This window comes from Choloepus didactylus, chromosome 14 (assembly GCF_015220235.1).
Source record: "Choloepus didactylus isolate mChoDid1 chromosome 14, mChoDid1.pri, whole genome shotgun sequence".
In the NCBI taxonomy this organism is placed as follows: Eukaryota; Metazoa; Chordata; class Mammalia; order Pilosa; family Megalonychidae; genus Choloepus; species Choloepus didactylus.
This window is the reverse complement of record NC_051320.1, coordinates 31,058,147-31,073,155: the sequence shown is the minus strand read 5'-3', so window position 1 is coordinate 31,073,155 and position 15,009 is coordinate 31,058,147. Positions and strand designations below refer to the sequence as shown.

At 38.0% G+C, this 15,009-nt stretch overlaps 1 pseudogene; it reads left to right on the top strand.

Annotated features, from left to right (window-relative positions):
- The first annotated feature begins 13,789 nt into the window (after nt 1-13,789).
- LOC119508665 lies at nt 13,790-14,181 on the top strand (annotated as a pseudogene).
- Nucleotides 14,182-15,009: the final 828 nt, after the last annotated feature.

Here is a 15,009-nt window from a genome sequence, read left to right as displayed (position 1 = left end):
AAGACCAAAATCAGTTAAGAATGTTGCCCTCACACCCAAGCCTATTTTTTTCAGATGACCTCAACGTGCCAATGGTAAATGGAAAGAGAAGAGAGCTAGGCAGAGTACAGAGGCAAATAAATAAAAGATCAGTGCTGTCAGGCTTGAAACCACTATCTAGAGGACATAATTGGCTGTGCTTACTTGCACATGATACTGACCAGAAGCAAAAGTCTGGAAGTCAGCTTGGTTTTGGTGGGAATTGTAATGCTTAAAGCAACACCCAGACCTCTAACCTGCCTTCGCAGGATGTGAGCTCTGAGAGCTGGGCAGAAATTGAATATGGCATCCTTTCTCTGTTCTCTTCAGATGTGGCCATTGAGGGAGAAAAAGCAAGGAAGAACTTCCAAGGTAATAAATTCAGGGCCAGGAAGGACAATTGAAAAAGAATTGACCACAGAGAGCAGAACCAGAGGCTGCCAGACAGGCAAACCAAGGAATAAACGACTCTGCTATGACAGGGAGTCTTCCCAATCCCTGCTTAGCAGGATTTGGTAATTCAGACAGGCCAGTACTTTCCATGCATTTTCCATTGTTCTCTTTTATTTCAGTTATTCAGTTCATCGTTACTATTTAATATTGAGTATTTGGTGTGTGTCAGATGGAAAGCAAAACATTTGTCTTTTATTTTATAGATCACTGTCCCTTGGACATGAGGGAGAAAACTGTGCAGCACATATAAATCAAGGATCTTGAACTGGATACAATAACTAGGATTAGTTTGTTCTCTCTTGAGGAGTAGTTACGTTCTACAGGAACAAACAAGGAAAAGGGCACACATGGATATCTGTCCAGCCCAGGAGGAAGACTCTGAGAGAATGTTAGTTGTCAGTCTTCTCACAGTAATAGACTCCCCAAAGCTTAGCTGGGTACCTGCTACACAGGAAAAAGACATGTCCCAGCTTCCTTTGCACCTGGGCATGACCCTGTGACTAAGCTGTGGACATGGTATTGTGAGTAGAAGTGACATGTGCATCTTCTGGTTTATTCATTTAAAGGGAAGAAATATACCTTAATTTTTCCTTTCTTCCTACCCTCTGACTAGACTACCAACAAAGTGGTGAGCTATCCTGAATCACACAGATTAGGGTAACTGCTAAGGAACGGAGGAGTAACAAGATAGAAGATCCTGGGTCCCTGATACCAAGTAGCTGCCATACAAGCCCTGGACTGTTTACATACAAACTGTAGCATGAAAGAAAATGTCCATGTTGTCTAAGCTATTATTCTGGGCCATTATTACCAAAGTTAAATCTGTATTCTCACTAATATAATTCCTCAGATTCATGTCATCAATGATTTTTCAGTTGAGTTCGTGCTGACATATTATAAAAATGACCATATTAAATCACAGTTTTAAAGATTATGAAGGATCCATGTATATTTTATCAAAATGGATTGAGATGTACTGATTCTTGTTGAACTACTCAAAGACCTAAATGTTTCCTTTGCCATGTGCAAACAAGTCGATTTTTTTTTTTAAATGAGAGGAACCATGCTTATTTGTCTTTCCTCAGTCTATTACTATACAAAATGGAGGGTGTAACTGTCCAAGCAAAGATATCTCTTGCCAGGAACAAATGGAACCCAATACGAACAATTTGCTAAAAGTAATGCACCAAAACAAAAAACACAAAAACCTGTTGTAGGTTTATAACCTAAAATGCAACATATGCAATATAACTTAAAATACAGAGTGATTAATATAACATTGCATTGACTGCTAATAAAAATCTATCTCAAACGTACTAATATAAAACCATAACAAGAAGCTTTAAACGTTTTTAGATACTGTATTTATAAGATACTTTCATATAATATATAACTACATAAATAATTATGAATGTCACTGGTATGCAGTGCATTTTTATTACTGTAAACTAAGAATAACCACCTCAAAAATATTTTACCACTACATTTAATGGATCTCTCAATCAATATAACCCAAAGTAAGTGCCTACAAGATAAGGTGTGTATGTATGTATACATATTCAGAGACATAACATAATTATTCATCCATGATCATAATATCATGATCTAAACTAACATAAATGTGGAGTCCTTCATTATAGTAGTATAAATATTCTATGAAGGGCCCAAATATAGACACAGTCTAGGGCTGGAATTTAGGCTTGCTTCCCAGCGAACATTTCTTTTTCATGATGACAATAATTATAGCGGACACTGGGGATACTCTTATATTCCCTAAGCTCTAACCATTCTAATGAGAGCTACCTACTGTAAGTACCTAGTTAGGTTGGCCTGAGGGATTTCTCTGGTGTGTGTGGCCAGCATGCAGGGAAGGCCAGAAGTGCTGGGCGTTGACCCTCCCAGGTGTAGTCTCAGCCAATGACAGGTGGAGAGGGGGCTGCACCAGCTTCCTTAATGTTCAGGTGGAGCATGTTCTGAGATATGCTGTATACTGTCTCCCCAAGGTCCCAGTGGGAGTGAATTCCAGTTTTCTATAGTAATAATCTGCTCATTAACCTACCCTGTATTGGTTTTACTTCCCTTCTCTCCTACCAACGCTTTCTCCCTACCTCCGGAACTACTTGCATTCAAATTCTTTCACAGGATCTGTTTCTGAAGAGACCCAACAAAAGACAACATTTGAAAACTCTTTACAGTTGACAAACCAGTTTTGCCTACATTTTCTAATTTGAGTCACACGGAGCCAGCTTTAGTGGAAGAAGCAGAGGAACTAATTTCACAGATGAAATCCAGAGAATTTGAGTGACTTATTTACAACCCTTCCTACTAGTTTCCCTGGCAAGTGTAAAGATTTGTCTCCCAGGACCAATGCATTACTTTCAGCAAATTGCTCATATAGGGTTCCATTTGTTCCTGGCAAGAGAACTCCTTGCTTGGACAGTTATACCCTCCATTTTGTAAAGTAATAGATTGAGGAAAGACAAATAAACATGGTTCCTCTCATTTAAAAAAAAAAAAAAATCTACTTGTATGCACATGCAAGAGGAACCAAATGACCAAGATGCCTATTTGAATGTCCAAAATCTAGACAGCTCACAAGTTACAGAATAAGATCTTTCAGGACAAACATCTTTGAGTTTACGGTTAGGAAACAGTGACAATATGAAAGGTTTATCTCTTTCTTATGTGAGCCTAATTTAGAACATCCTCTCAGCAATTAGGCAGAAGATTCCTTTGCCCCGGTTCCTTGTATGTGCAGGCAGGCAGCATGAACTCAACAAAATTTTCTAAAATTCTGGTTGTCAAACCAATCTACATTTTCCTTTAGTTATATCATGGATCCTAAAAATACTTATGTAATATATGCTAGAACCCTCTTTTAAATAGCTGTAGCCCTTTAATCAGCCAGCAATTGGATTTTTAATGCACACAAGGTTCTTCATACTTTATGATGGTCATATTAACTTCCTAATAATATTAATGGAAATGGTGCAAGAAAATATTTTCCTTTGAATGTATTCTTTCAAAAATGTTCGTCCTTTTGTTTTTCATTAATATTTATTCTTTCATCTCTAGAGAAGATGCACTTATAACAATAAAAACAATAAAAAAGGAAAAGACAGGCTCCCAACAGGAGGCTTTTATTGTTGAGAAATTATTCTAGGTTAACCATCCTGCTCCTCAGGTCCTAAAATCCTAACACATGCCACTGAAGAAAAACAAAACACACTCTCACAAAAAACAGAACAGAATCTCACTGGTATTAAACCATAGCTGCCCTTAGGTATTTATGTCTCAGTCTTCTTTAATCATTTCATATAGAGCTAGATTCATTGAATACATCTACATATTCTAATTTTTATTCATTTTACTAACTTTTTACTGTAAACAGATGAAACCTAAGAAACTATATTCATCACATATACATGTTGTTATTAATTTTACAACAGATTAAGATTTGACAAGTATAATTCCTGATTCATGATAATGTGATAAGGACCAGCCAACTTCATATAAATACAGTAACTGCCCTATCTGATTGGTAAACAGGAAAGAAAAAGTTACAATTCTCCCATCCTGGTGGTGCTCTCTGCCAAGAAAGCTTTCCACAGACTCATCGTAGTAGGGAGGTATTCAGGAAATCCTTATTGAATTAATTAACTGAAAAGAATGACTCAGTTTCAATCCCTGGAACAGAAATCGAAAACATAATAGAAGCTCTAATTACTGAACTAAGAAGGTAGAGGAGATTACACTGTATCTCTTAGGAATTCATGAACTTTGGTTGATACTGTTTCTTCCATCTTTTCTCCTAAATATAAGATTTAAGAGGTCTTAAATTTGCTAAGCTTCTGAACCAGTTTCAGGTTGAACTCTTTAAAGTATGACTTTTCTTTAGGATGAGGCATTTCCCAAATTATATTACAAGAGTGTGCTCACATGAGAATCACCTTGGAAAAAAAATGTGGTTAATTTGATTAAAGAATGCTGAGAAATTTATAAGGCATCTTTAGCACATTTAAGACACTATAAAGTTCAATACAGCTCTCTGTTTCACTCTTTTTCACTTATTTGACCATGATAACATTCTCTCTTTTTGAGAGTCACTATTAGCATCCTATAGTACCAGTGTTCTATACAATGTACGTTGTTGGGAAATGCTGACTTGTGAAAAGGAAATGAGATAAGAGAAGGCAAGAAAGGAACGAAATCAAGAGAGAGTCAGAGGAGAGAGGGAGGGAGGCAGGGAGAAGGAAGGAAAGAAAGAAAGTAGAAAGAAGGAAAGAAAGGAAGATAAAAAGGTGGGCAGAGGTCATACCCTGTAAGGTCTTACAGGAAGTGAAGAAGTTGGGACTTCTAAATAAAATGTGAAGCCACTAAGGGTTTTAAACAGAAGAGTCTGCACTCTTAAATGGTATATTCTCCTTCTTAGAGCAGAGAAGCCACCAAGATGGAGGAAGGGCAGGCATGGGATGGACTCTGAAAGCCTTCTGTGCGCTCCTCCCACCTGTAACCAGTATTCAGTTGTATCCAGGGTCCTCTCACAAGGCATCCACAGAAATTCAGCCAAAGCACATCATCTGGTTGCTCCATACCCAAAAAGGCTTAGAGCTCCAATTATAACTTCCATTTTAATTTTACCTAAGGCATTGTGAATTTTAAGCACCAAAAGGAGGCTGATTTTATCATTTTATTTCCTATAACATCAGAAGTATAAATGAGAAGGGAAATTAACAGTATCTGGTATAAAGTAAATCCTGTGCGCTTTCGCTGACTCGATGTCACATTTAGGAGGAAGGACCTGTATTGTGACTGGAAACTAGGAGCAGATTTATACAAATGCTGAGCAGGCCTAATTTCTGTTTTTGGTCTGTATCATGCCTGACTGAAATTCCCACCATCATCCCTCAAAACCTGACTTGAGACAAGGTCTTATATACTGAATCCAGGCATTTTCAATTCAACTTTAATCAAGTGCCTCCACTAATATATATCTAGTTACAATTCTATTTATTCAGCACAATTTTTGAAGTTCTCCTCCTATGCACCAGGCATTATGTTAGGAAATGAGTATACAGCAGTGAACAATATAGATAGAGCCATTTCCTTCTTGGAACTTACAATACAGCAGGAAAAATGTGCATTAAACAAGTAATTACATAAATACCTAATTATTCCTGTGATAAGCCTTAGGCAGGCACAAAGAGAGCAACTAAAGGGCATGACAGGTAGGATCTAACCTAGTTGGTGGACCAGGAAAAATCTTTCTAGAGGAGGTGAAGTATATGTTCATCTTTCAGTTTTCTAATGAACTTAGATAGTTATAACAAAATGCAAGGCTGATAAATGTGATTTAAGATGAGAAAGTAGAAAAATGTCAGAAATAGGGATTGTTAGTGAGCCTTGATGAGGCATAGCATTGGAATAACAAGGGAGTCAAAGGGCAGCATACCTGAAGGAATTGTTTAGCACTAGAAACTACCTGACCCTCCTCAATCTAATTGTCCAATATCAATGGTAATTGAAGTATGGTTCATAGAGTTCCCTGATAATCAGATAATGCTGCTAAATCTAATAAGTGAAGGAAGCCTGGTTAAGAGCACTTACATAAAGATATCCTGGATCATCTTCCCAGGAGTTCATTTGGACACAGAAAGAAGACAGGCTCCAAAGTACAAATTCAACATGCAAACAAGCTTCCATTAGGCAAAACTTCATAATGATTTCTTGGCATGGAATTGTGAATACTTGCTAGTACAATATCTTTAATCCAGAAAAGGTTCTTCCATACTACCCTAATACAAACAACATACTAAATATTATGATGACTTTTATGTAACTTAAAATGTTAAATTACCTAAATTAATAAAAGTATAAACCTTTTATAATTTATTGAAAATTGTGGAGTCAAAATCAACCCTAAGCATAATCACATCACACTGCATGACCCCCAAGTTGCATTATATTTAAACAAGTGAAATTCATTTAGATTAGAAATCATGGAGAGGACTGCAAGAGAAATGAGATTTCAAAAGGACCAATAAAGTGTTTTTACCTTTTCTGAGGGTAAATTATGAATCTTAAAAACATAATCAAAGTTGATGGATCCATCTTTATTTCCTCATTAAGCATCTCTGAACCCAGCTGGTTAGTCTCCTCTATTTCCTCCAATATCGCTGTTCATTCCCTATATCCTCTTCCCCACAGAGACCACTGGATTTACTAAAATTCAGATCTGCACAGCCTAGGGAGAAGACTATAAGTGAACTGGTTTAAATTGAGGAATCACTGCTTAAATTGACATTACTTGGGATTTATCACTACGAACATAGAGGATTTAGTAACTCAACTGATATGGAATGATGTTCGCTACAAACTATACCCGGTGGGAAATAAGGATTTCTGATAATTATTAACTAAGTGAACGTGTACTACCATCATTTTCTTATTTACCACTGACAAGAAAATATGTAATAACGTACTGAAGAATCACTCCACCATTCAGAACAAGAAGCAAATGAAGGATTTACTATCTTATTCCCAGGAGCTCAGCACTGGCCCTTATGCATAGCACTCATGCAATTCCTATGGAATAAATATGAGTTTTAAATAATGTAGGACACAAGGAAGGAATTCCTTAATTAGCCTCTAATTAATAAGAAAAATTCGGTTAAATAATAAAATAAGGGCAACTGAGCTAATGTACAAGTCTCTATGACTCCTGGCTCTTGCCCCAATGCACATTCTGACATGGAAAAACAAATACTCAAATGAACATTTTAATATAGAATTGACTCTTATTTGTCCATGCTTTTGACAGATAATAAGAAAGAAGTGACACTTTCCTCTCTTCCAAAATAATTTTTGCACATGTATTTCTCCTATCTACCCAATCCATACAAAAATAAAGTTTATCTGCTGCCCATTTTTAGGGTAAATTTTGTATATCTATGTACTGAAGACTCTCTATAATTTGGCTTCTAACCTTAATGCTAGCTTCTGTTAAAGGAACTCTTCATAATGCCATTCAGTCGCCTTCTTGACCTGTTAATGTACTTTGAGCTTTCTGTCTCCATGCATTTGCTTACACCACACCCCATGTATGCAAGACTCTGTAAATCACCAAATCAAAATCCTGGTCACCTTTCAAGTCCCAGTTAAGATCACACACCCTTAGGAAGCTATCTCTGCCATGCTGCCTACACATCTCTTTGTAATGCCTGACATAAGGGGAAGGAACATGTATATTAAAAATCAAAGAATTTTAGACTCGGAAAGAACTTCACAGATTAATTAGGTAAATTCGCTCATCATACAGATGAATAAATGTAGAGATCAAGCCAATGATCTAAATTACTTACTGACTGGGAAAGCCAAAACTAGACTCAGTCTTCTATCTTTCCCAATATGCTGTGCATTTTTTCTTTTTTTAATTTTGCCTCAGCTTACTTTATTCTGATGACACAAATGAGAACATGAACTAAACGAGGTTGGGGATGTAATTGATTTTGTTGGGGCCTCCGGGCTTGTCTGGATTTGTCTGGATTTGGTAGCAGATACTGCAAAAGGAAAGGAATTCCAAATGTCTGGTATAATCATCACTAAAGGAAAATTTGGGTATGGTAAGCCTGCATTAGAAAAGCTTAACATTTAAGATTTTCTTTGCTACTTACACAATTAATTTTAGTTCTATATGCAAAGTAGTGACTTTCTGCTTCTCAAAAGAAGAACCATTGTTGACTCAATTATTTTTGTGTTTTAGGTGATGGAGTATGTGTGTATGTGTTTGAGAGAGAGATCCATGAGTTTCTGTTGAAACTGCCCAGCATATAATCCTACATGTTAGACCTCAGAACTAGGTGACTGAGGATGAAGAGAGCTGATTAATTAATCACAAGAAGAGTAAGAAATAGCCTGCAACAATGACAGGAGGCATGATGGGAAGTCCTCAGGCTCTTAATCTAAAAATCTCCCCCCTGGTCCCTGAGTCTCTTACAGCTCCCAAAATGATAGTTTCTTTGGGTAGAAGCTTTGTCCCTTAAAAAAATGAAAAATGTCATCACTAGTCACATGGTGGCTTAGTAAGAATGAGTTCCTAGTGTCCTATGCAATACTGTGCTGGGTCTGAAGACAGGCCCCAGAGAAGTGAGATTGCAATGAGGGGAACTGTCACCATGTTTTGTGTGTACGGAGATAGGTGTGAGGAAAGACTGCCTTGGTGGACAGCTGGGGGCTCTGGGGTGGGCGCTTGAGCCTCCAAAGGGCAGGGAGGGCCCAACATGGGGAATGGAAGAGGAGGTCTGCGGCAGATACTGCAAGCTGCCTACGCAAATCCATTCTCCTTCTTCCTTTCCAATGGAATCTGATTTTGTCCAGAAAGGCAGTGTGTCCAGATAAAAGCACCATTTCTTCAAACTCCCTAAAAACTTGGTAGAGCATATGTCCTGTTCTGGCCAATGGGATATGTCCTGGTTTGCTAGAGCTGCCATTATGCAAAATACCAGAAATGGATTGGCCTTTTTAAAGGGGATTTATTAGGTTACAAAGTCATAGTTCCAAGGCCATAGAAGAGTCCAAATTAAGGCATCAACAAGAGGATACTTTCGCTGAAGAATGGCCGATGGTGTCCAGAACACACCTCTGGGTGGCTGGGAAGTCCTGTAACTGGCGTCTGCTGGCCCTTTGCTCCTGGGTTGTATTTCAGCTCCTCTCTCTCAGCCCCTGTGCATCCTTGCTTGTTCTCCCAGGGCATTTCTCTCTAAGCATCTGGGGGTCCTCTCTTGGCTTCTCTGGGGCAAACTCCGGGCTTCATCTCGTAGCTTATATGCTGTGCATTTTTAAGCGTGTTCACTAACATTTTACAATGCATTATTGTATAATTAATGAGAAAGTTGCAGTTTACATTAAATTATAATTATATAATAGATATAAATTCTCCCTAGGCTTTGTTTATCCTAGCAATAAAATGTGCTTTCACTTAAGTGAGAGCAGCAAAAAAGGAGGAGCCTGAGAATGATGAGGGAGAAGCCCTCTTGGGATTGAAATTTCACAATAAATATTCAACAACATGGATAATCCACAAGGGGATCTGGGAATTACCGGTTCTTTTAGGAGCCCCATCTCCTTCCCATCTTCTTGAAAGCAGACAGTTTTGACTCAATCACAAGTTACCCAGAGCATGCTGGTTTTGTTCCTATGAAGAAGGGTTTCATCTGTTGGAATGGAATTACCCACTATTTCTAGGAATTGTGTTTGGAACAAAAACATCCTCCTTGTGATACATCTAAAATTAGTCATTTTGTTAGACGAAGGGAAAATTTCGCAAAGACTTTTCTCATTCAGACGATGACTCCTCTGGCAGAGAAGATTAATGATTTTGTGAGTGGGTTCAATTGTATGCCAACTCATGGCACCAAATCACAGGGTCTTTTTATAAAATTTATGGTTGGGTATATACGCTGCAGCAAAATGGCTTACGAATTGAGAAAGCTAAAGTCTCTCTATTGAAGAATTTCCCAAGGTTTCCCACCCTGCAACACATGCACTTTTTGGAGGGTTTCCATTTCCATTTGGAACCTAAACAAAATTGTTTTATCTCTTCTTATTCCAAGAGAAGGTCTCTTCATTGTTTGTATCATGAATACATTCATCTTCAAGAATATAGTGAGTATCTCCTGAGTTCGTCTAATTCTGTGCAAAGCCACATATACTTTTCTGTTAAGTAGTCACTGCCTCCAGCTGATTTCTTTAATATCATCTCAAGCATCAGATTGATTCTCACAAGAATTATGTCTGCTCTATCCCTAGTATCTCTTGGGCCATCTTCTATCTTCTACAGGCATCAAGGTCAACTTGACAATTTATACTGAAATTAGACGAGGCTTGTTAAGCAGATGATGCCCTGTGCACAGAAACACTCCAGTTATATCTGATCATGAGTTTTGCCCCACTAAGTAAAAGCTTCTGAAATGTGGCCCAATAGATTTCGTCACAGTTAAAAAAAAATACAAAAACCCCCAAGAGTTACACACTATGAGGACACAAAGCTGCAAAATTAGTTGCACATTGTGGCTGAAGAGAATATTTTGAGTGATTAAATAGGGAAATCAATTCCGGTTTCCTACTCTATCTGAGCATGTAGTCTTTCTGATACCTTTCAGATGTCACCACATCAAAAATACTTGCCAACTGCTTGTACGTATTTTATTTTCATGTCAGATGTTTTATTTACAAGTATGTATTGCTCTGTCAGCATGGGTGTATTCTGGATAAGACTTCATGACGCTCCAGGGCAGATGTGGTAGTTAGACTTAAGGGATTTTAAGACTTTTTCCAACCTCATATACTGTGGTTCTAATTAACATGCTTATGTGGCACCCAGCTTAGTGTCTTTCATATATTTGGGCCAGACAATAAGTGCTTTCAGAGGATGACAAATCAAATTGAAGGGAATTTTGATGCAAGTATTCTGATTTACACATTGACTGAAAATTCACAGGCTGAGAGCATAGCTATTTTATAAATATTGGATTTTTACCAGTTACAATGACAAATACCATAATCAGAAAATATAACAGCACACTATGTGGTACTCTTTATTATTTTCTATCAAATATATTTCAGAAAGGTACACTTAAAATGGGCATGCATCACTCATAAGTGTCCATAGCACGCACTTGAAAATCCTCCTGTGCTTTCCAGAATATGCCCTTCCCTGCCAGGAAGACTGTGAAGAAAAATTTTAAGAGAGCTGTCCAGTCTATACAGTAAGAAATCATTTTCCAGCTTTTACATGTATAATAGATTACTAATTGTTTTCAGGTTTCTCTTGTTTTGCAATCGCTTCAGCATGGATTTTACTGTCTTCACATCTTTAAGAATTCATCTTTTATATGAAGCAATCAATATCGTTTGCTTTACCTGCACCAGCTGCCAGCATATGTAACAATGATACGAAAGTACTGGAGAGCAAGGAAGCCCCTAGAGCTCTGGTTTCCACAAGAACCAACACTGCATGTACTCTTGGGAGGCAGACTAAAATTTAGTAGAGTAGCAGCTCCAGAAATTCTCTATAGGAAGGATTTAGGAGCAGAAAGCTTTTTGGAAGTGGACACTAATTGACTTGTCTTGATGGTAGATGGCAGAGCAAGCCCACTTGATTTTACTTAGACTATATGTTTATTGGGTGGCTTAAGGGGGATTATGCTTGGAGATCTATGATGAGTCGAAACCTCGTTCCCCCCAAGTGCTACACCTTGGCAATGCCACGGCTAAAGCTTTCAGGAATACAACTCCTTGAATGTGTGTTTATATAATAAATGAGAGTCAGGTCAAGTCCATTGCCCACCCACACTGTTCTACAATTTCTTATTTCCTTGTGAAATAACTTGGAGGTTCAAGCTGTATCCTGCCCTGGCTCTGATGCCAGACAGTAATACTTTCTACTCAAACCTCATACAGAGCACAGAGCAGAGTTGCTTGGCTAAACAGTTAACACATGTGATGGCAGAAAGAATGATTCTGTATTTTGGTTTGATAGATGATTGCTTTCTATTACCCATCTCATTCTTTGGTTCACCATCTTTTGAAATTTCATTGCCTTCTAATACAAACTAGAATGTTTCTAATGATTTCTTAATCCTAGGAACATGAATAGTATATGGTGAACTTCTTTTGTTTGAACATTTAAGAAGCTTACCTTGTTGCTGATTTCTGCTTGTTCTGCATGGGCCTAGTTTTTCTCTGTAAATATATTTTTATTTGGACTCAGTAACACTGGGATCTGCCTCTCCATAGAGGAAAGGATTTAGTCTGCTGTAGACTGCAACTTGTTTTGTTAGCTGGTAACTTTGAACTTAAGGGACGTTACTGTTATCAAAACAGCAACCAGTTTTTCTTGGAATTAGGAACTGACGTGGTCTTCCCATCCCCATACCCCCCTTCTTTCTGCCCAAGGTCGTATCCCTTGACTACAGGCCACAGTCTATGCTTTACCAGTGCCACCTCTCTTTCAAATCTCATAGGCCAACTTTAGAGAGATCAGAGCCTCAGGAAGAGTACTCAAAAGGAAACAGTTCAGAGTATCAAGACACCATAAATTCGTCCATGGTAGTGGTATTTGGAAACAACTTTAAGTTCTAATTTTAGGAAGGCTTTCAGATACAGAACAATTCTTGAAGTTCTTTGTTAATTAGATAGGATTGAGAGAAAGGGCTAGCACATATACTTTAGAACCATATGGAAGAACATTATGTTCTTTTAATTTTAATAGGCAAAAAAATGCCTGCAAAAGCATTTTAACTGAGAAAGTTATAGCAAACATAAAACCCAATTAGATATTTTTTCCAATGAAACTCTCAGCATGTGTATATGCTAGAATTTCTTGCAATGTTGTCTAAATTAGAAATCAGAATTGGGTCAGACATTAACAGTGCTCAAATTCTGATAAAAGTGGCCCTACTGATCCTGAAATCTCCCACTAATGATAGCGACAAAAAAAAAAAAAAGGAATTAGAAGTAGCTGCTATATTGGCATACAACTATTTTAGTAATGAGAGACCCTGTGCTTCAGAGCCCAATGAAATTATCCAAAGACACAACTTCTAGACACACATTAATAACCTACTCATTCTGTAGTGCTTTTCCTTGCCTATGGAAAGATGATGGATTGTGAAGGTCACAATGCTAAACATGATATACTGAAAAGATGTATTTTTCTCCTATCCCTCCCAAAGCTCTATCAAAACTGCATTAAAAAAAATAAAGTATGTCAATTCAAAAGGATAAAGCATAAAGCAGACTTCAATGGATAAGTTATTTCAACCAAGTTTTGGAATGTTAAAAAAAATATGAAAGAGTGGTTACTGATGTGGCTTAGTGAAGGAACTGTGACTAAAAGTGCAATTATCTGTACCTTTGGTATCCCAGATAATTAAGTTGCTTTACCCTGAAGAATTCCCAAGAAAATTATAGGCACAAGATTTGGTAGAAGGAGAAGGGTGAGGCTCTGGCCAAGAATAGGAAGAATGAAGTCTATATGGAAAAGAAATTATCGTGACCTCATATGACCAGGCAACAACCACCTTCCCCATGCCTCCCAGGAGACCACAGTTTTATTCTCTGTGGATAGTGTCTGAAAAGACTCCACCTGGCCTTGGTACAGCAAAAGACTTCAGTGAGGTCTCGGGAAGGACACGCTAGGAAAAAGGAAGCAAGGCGTTGTGGCGGGGGAAAGTGACGAGCTGCCCTTCATCGTCAGCTAGCGAAGAGGACACCGCAATTCTCCCAGCCAGATGCCCGCACTCACCCCGCGGCGGCGATGTCGGCCGCCGGCGTCCGAGTCCTGTGGGCCACCTACCACTGGTTCCTCAATAAAGAGGAGCTGATGCTGCCTGAGAAATTGAGGCCTCTGTACAACCACCCGGCAGGTCCCAAAACAAATTTTTTTTTTTGTGGGGGGGCTCCAATTATGAAATGGGGATTGGTGTGTGCTGGATTGGCTGACATGGTCAGACTTGCAGAAAAACTAGCACAGCTCAATCTGCTGTTTTGATGACTACAGGGTTTATCTGGTCAAGATACTCACTTGTTATTATTCCAAAAAACTGGAGTCTGTTTGCTGTTAATTTTTTTGTGGGAGCAGCAGGAGCCTCTCAGCTCTTTTGTATTTGTAGATAAAGCCAAGAGCTAAAAGCTAAAGCAAACAGATAAAAGAGTTCCTGGTCACCTGAACAATCTAGATATGGACATAACCACTGGGACCTAGTTTGATTTTTTTATCTGATTACCGAAAAGGTGATGTTAACTTTCAGAAGGCAAAAAAATTCTAACTGTAACTGGTAGCTAGTGTTTGATTCAATGGAAAAATAAAGCAATCTTTTAATAACAATTTCTTAACATGATTTAAGGAAATTATCTATAGATATTAGTAGCATTCTTTCTACCATTCACCTATAACAAATAACAGAATCATACTTGCTCATGCATACCTCTGGTCTCCTTCTGTTCTGTAAGCTAAAGTGTACATATATATGAGAACACACACATTCAAAAGAGTGGAAGGATAGCTGAAAAGTTGAATAATCTGTTGTACAGCAAAGGATGATCAAGGAGCTATAAGTGAAAGGTAACAGAGCTGAGGAAAGTAAGAAATGGGTAGTGGAATGACTAGCAAAATGATCTCAAATTCTTTTAAGACATTTTAACTTGAAACGAAGCATTTAGAAATAAAGATTATTTTTTTTTTTTTTGGCATTTTGTATGAAATTCTTTTATAGCTACAGAGTGACAAAAGATTTCTAAAATTTTGAACAACCCTCAGCAACTGACAATGTAGCAGAGAGGGCTCTAGAGTGAGGTAGCTCTGAATTTGAGTCTGCAACTTTTAAGCTTATGACTTTGAGCAAGTTAAGAAAGTGCCAAGCAGAGTGCCTGGAACATAGGCTTTCAATAGATGTTAGTGACCTTTTTTCCCATAGTGAGGAGAGAGTGGACATAGATTAATCCACACTGGAAATAATCCATAATCTCTCTGATTTG